General features: G+C 37.2%; 1 pseudogene; it reads right to left on the bottom strand.

The window, feature by feature from the left end:
• Positions 1–427: 427 nt before the first annotated feature.
• On the bottom strand, positions 428–1,381 carry LOC138425609 (putative olfactory receptor 2B8; annotated as a pseudogene).
• Between the last annotated feature and the right edge of the window lie 4,158 nt (positions 1,382–5,539).

The raw sequence follows: 5,539 nt of genomic DNA, 5'->3' as shown, positions 1-5,539 counted from the left end.
AGTAACTCCTAGAAAATATTATTAATAATATTCCTTACAGTGTTTCAGTGGTTTTATGTTCTTATTTGGGCTTCATGTAATATAGACACATGTCTTTTTGCAAATAGATACAGAACAATGTACCCAAATGGGAGTGCAAATAAAAATCCTTGGAGCTGTTAAAACAGTAACTACAAAGCAGATGCTGTCAGAACACTGAATCAGCATCTCTGGAAGTTGAAATGAATACATGAACTTAGAAACTGAACACTCACTTTTCAACGTGAAGACATGGGCCCAAGTAGGACAATGCAATGATGGGAATGAAGGAAACAAATTCCCTGCAGAGTTGTCAAAGGAAATTTTAGATGACTCATGGGACACACATATATATATCTGAATAGTTCTGGTGTTCAAAGTCGTTCCATTAAACTGTCCTCCTAAGCCATCATCTGGAGTCAGAGTCCTTCCAAAGCACCTTCTTCATCGCTCTCTTCACATCCCTGTTCCTCAGCGTATATATGAGGGGGTTGGTCATGGGGATAATGACAGTGTAGAAGAGAGACATGAACTTGTCCTGATCCTGGGAGTCGCTGCTGCTGGGCTGATAATATACATAGATGGCTGTACCAAAGAACAGGGAGACCACCGTGAGGTGCGATCCACACGTGCCAAATGTTTTTCTCTGCCCTCCAGTGGACTTTATTCTTAAGACCGCTCAGACAATCTGACCATAGGAGAACACAATCAACGCAACAGGTGTGAGAAGAATGATGACACTGGCAAAGAAGGTTGCATACACATTCATAGTGGTGTCCACACAAGCAAGTTTGAGAAAAGGAGGGATCTCACAAAAGAAATGGGCTAATTTATTTCTCCCACAACGAGGTAGAAGGAAGACAAGTGCTGTCTGCAATAAGGAGTTGGCAAAACCAGTGATCCATGAAGCAGAAGCCATCAGGGCACACAGACGAGGATGCATGGTTACTGTGTAGTGAAGGGGCCTGCAAACAGCTGCATAGCGGTCAATTGCCATAATTCCTAGAAGAATACATTCCGTACCTCCCAATGCCAGAGAGATGTACATTTGAACTATAAAACTGCCAAAGGAAATGGATTTGTCTGCTCCACTGAGATTAAATAGGAACTGGGGAACAATGCTGGTGGTGTAGCACATGTCCAGAAAGCTCAAGTTAGACAGGAAAAAGTACATCGGGGTGTGAAGACGTGGGTCCAAGTAGGAAAATGCAATGATGGTTGTGTTTCCCAGCAAAGTGAAGATGTAGAAGATCAAAAGAACCACAAAGAGAACTGGCTCAAGTTGGAGCCTGTCAGAGAAGCCCAATAAGATAAATCCAGTGAAAGAACTTTCATTTTTCTGTTCCATCCTTTGTTAGCACATGGCTCCTGTCAAATCAAGTGTTTAGCGATTTATTAAAGGTATCTTCCAAAAACAGTGCAGGGATGAAGAAGAAAATCTGTCATGTTCAAAGAGATGGTCGTGTGGTTTTATATGCAACTATTTGAATAAATGATGTACTCATTGAAATTGAGCTCTATACTATCACAGAAAGTTGTATATTGAGTTATATGTTGATAATTAATAAAAAATAACAAATAATAATAATAAACTCAAATAATGAACCTTGGTTTGCATCAGTCACTCATATAAAATGCCTTTTTCAGATTGAGTTTGATAGGATTAAAGTATGATCGTTTTATATGTACTTTTTAGAGAAAGTGGGAATGAGGGAAATCAAAGGAAACTGATTAGAAAGAGTAAGAAAGATGTAGACAAAGGGAGAAAGTTTATTTTATTTTATTTTTTTTTGGGGGGGGGTTAGTTTTCTTTTTCTTTTTTTTTTTTTATTTTCAGTTTTTTATTTTTTACATTTTAAAATCTTTAATTCTTACATGCATTCCCAAACATGAACCCCCCTCCCACCTCCCTCCCCATAACATCTTTCTGGGTCATCCTCATGCACCAGCCCCAAGCATGCTGCATCCTGCGTCAGACATAGACTGGCAATTCAATTCACATGATAGTATACATGTTAGAATGTCATTCTCCCAAATCATCCCACCCTCTCCCTCTCCCTCTGAGTCCAAAAGTCCGTTATACACATCTGTGTCTCTTTCCCTGTCTTGCATACAGGGTCGTCATTGCCATCTTCCTAAATTCCATATATATGTGTTAGTATACTGTATTGGTGTTTTTCTTTCTGGCTTACTTCACTCTGTATAATCGGCTCCAGTTTCATCCATCTCATCAGAACTGATTCAAATGAATTCTTTTTAACCGCTGAGTAATACTCCATTGTGTATATGTACCACAGCTTTCTTATCCATTCATCTGCTGATGGACATCTAGGTTGTTTCCATGTCCTGGCTATTATAAACAGTGCTGCGATGAACATTGGGGTACATGTGTCTCTTTCAATTCTGGTTTCCTCGGTGTGTATGCCCAGAAGTGGGATTGCTGGGTCATAAGGTAGTTCTATTTGCAATTTTTTAAGGAATCTCCACACTGTTCTCCATAGTGGCTGTACTAGTTTGCATTCCCACCAACAGTGTAGGAGGGTTCCCTTTTCTCCACACCCTCTCCAGCATTTATTGCTTGCAGATTTTTGGATCGCAGCCATTCTGACTGGTGTGAAGTGGTACCTCATTGTGGTTTTGATTTGCATTTCTCTAATAATGAGTGATGTTGAGCATCTTTTCATGTGTTTGTTAGCCATCCGTATGTCTTCTTTGGAGAAATGTCTATTTAGTTCTTTGGCCCATTTTTTGATAGGGTCGTTTATTTTTCTGGAGTTGAGCTGCAGAAGTTGCTTGTATATTTTTGAGATTAGTTGTTTGTCAGTTGCTTCATTAGCTATTATTTTCTCCCATTCAGAAGGCTGTCTTTTCACCTTGCTTATATTTTCCTTTGTTGTGCAGAAGCTTTTAATTTTAATTAGATCCCATTTGTTTATTTTTGCTTTTATTTCCAGCATTCTGGGAAGTGGATCATAGAGGATCCTGCTGTGATTTATGTCTGAGAGTGTTTTGCCTATGTTCTCCTCTAGGAGTTTTATAGTTTCTGATCTTACATTTAGATCTTTAATCCATTTTGAGTTTATTTTTGTGTGCGGTGTTAGAAAGTGATCTAGTTTCATTCTTTTACAAGTGGTTGACCAGTTTTCCCAGCACCACTTGTTAAAGAGATTGTCTTTACTCCATTGTATATTCTTGCCTCCTTTGTCAAAGATAAGGTGTCCATATGTGTGTGGATTTATCTCTGGGCTTTCTATTTTGTTCCATTGATCTATATGTCTGTCTTTGTGCCAGTACCATACTGTCTTGATGACTGTGGCTTTGTAGTAGAGCCTGAAGTCAGGCAAGTTGATTCCTCCAGTTCCATTCTTCTTTCTCAAGATTGCTTTGGCTATTCGAGGTTTTTTGTATTTCCACACAAATCTTGAAATGATTTGTTCTAGTTCTGTGAAAAATGTGGCTGGTAGCTTGATAGGGATTGCATTGAATTTGTAAATTGCTTTGGGTAGTATACTCATTTTCACTATATTGATTCTTCCAATCCATGAACATGGTATATTTCTCCATCTATTAGTGTCCTCTTTGATTTCTTTCATCAGTGTTTTATAGTTTTCTATATATAGGTCTTTAGTTTCTTTAGGTAGATATATTCCTAAGTATTTTATTCTTTTTGTTGCAATGGTGAATGGAATTGTTTCCTTAATTTCTTTTTCTACTTTCTCATTATTCGTGTATAGGAATGCAAGGGATTTCTGTGTGTTGATTTTATATCCTGCAACTTTACTATATTCATTGATGAGCTCTAGTAAGTTTCTGGTGGAGTCTTTAGGGTTTTCCATGTAGAGGATCATGTCATCTGCAAACAGTGAGAGTTTTACTTCTTCTTTTCCAATTTGGATTCCTTTTATTTCTTTTTCTGCTCTGATTGCTGTGGCCAAAACTTCCAGAACTATGTTGAATAGTAGCGGTGAAAGTGGACACCCTTGTCTTGTTCCTGACTTTAGGGGAAATGCTTTCAATTTTTCACCATTGAGGATAATGTTTGCTGTGGGTTTGTCATAGATAGCTTTTATTATGTTGAGGTATGTTCCTTCTATTCCTGCTTTCTGGAGAGTTTTTATCATAAATGGATGTTGAATTTTGTCAAAGGCCTTCTCTGCATCTATTGAGATAATCATATGGTTTTTATTTTTCAATTTGTTAATGTGGTGAATTACATTGATTGATTTGCGGATATTGAAGAATCCTTGCATCCCTGGGATAAAGCCCACTTGGTCATGGTGTATGATCTTTTTAATGTGTTGTTGGATTCTGATTGCTAGAATTTTGTTGAGGATTTTTGCATCTATGTTCATCAGAGATATTGGCCTGTAGTTTTCTTTTTTTGTGACATCTTTGTCAGGTTTTGGTATTAGGGTGATGGTGGCCTCATAGAATGAGTTTGGAAGTTTACCTTCCTCTGCAATTTTCTGGAAGAGTTTGAGGAGGATAGGTGTTAGCTCTTCTCGAAATTTTTGGTAGAATTCAGCTGTGAAGCCATCTGGACCTGGGCTTTTTTTTGCTGGAAGATTTCTGATTACAGTATCAATTTCCGTGCTTGTGATGGGTCTGTTAAGATTTTCTATTTCTTCCTGGTTCAGTTTTGGAAAATTGTACTTTTCTAAGAATTTGTCCATTTCTTCCATGTTGTCCATTTTATTGGCATACAACTGCTGATAGTAGTCTCTTATGATCCTTTGTATTTCTGTGTTGTCTGTTGTGATCTCTCCATTTTCATTTCTAATTTTATTGATTTGATTTTTCTCTCTTTGCTTCTTGATGAGTCTGGCTAATGGTTTGTCAATTTTATTTATCCTTTCAAAGAACCAGCTTTTGGCTTTGTTGATTTTTGCTATGGTCTCTTTTGTTTCTTTTGCATTTATTTCTGCCCTAATTTTTAAGATTTCTTTCCTTCTACTAACTCTGGGGTTCTCCAACTCTTCCTTTTCTAGTTGCTTTAGTTGTAGAGTTAGGTTGTTTATTTGACTTTTTTCTTGCTTCTTGAGGTATGCCTGTATTGCTATGAACTTTCCTCTTAGCACTGCTTTTATAGTGTCCCACAGGTTTTGGGTTGTTGTGTTTTCATTTTCATTAGTTTCTATGCATATTTTGATTTCTTTTTTGATTTCTTCTGTGATTTGTTGGTTATTCAGAAGTGTGTTGTTCAACCTCCATATGTTGGAATTTTTAATACTTTTTCTCCTGTAATTGAGATCTAATCTTAATGCATTATGGTCAGAAAAGATGCTTGGAATGATTTCGATTTTTTTGAATTTATCAAGTTTAGATTTATGGCCCAGGATGTGGTCTATCCTGGAGAAGGTTCCATGAGCACTTGAAAAAAAGGTGAAATTCGTTGTTTGGGGGTGAAATGTCCTATAGATATCAATTAGGTCTAACTGATCTAATGTATCATTTAAAGTTTGTGTTTCTTTGTTAATTTTCTGTTTAGTTGATCTGTCCATAGGTGTGAGTGGGGTATTAA

The sequence above is a fragment of the Ovis canadensis genome, chromosome 20 (assembly GCF_042477335.2).
Source record: "Ovis canadensis isolate MfBH-ARS-UI-01 breed Bighorn chromosome 20, ARS-UI_OviCan_v2, whole genome shotgun sequence".
NCBI lineage: Eukaryota > Metazoa > Chordata > Mammalia > Artiodactyla > Bovidae > Ovis > Ovis canadensis.
Note: the sequence above shows the minus strand (reverse complement) of the source record. Positions and strands in the feature narration are given on the sequence as shown.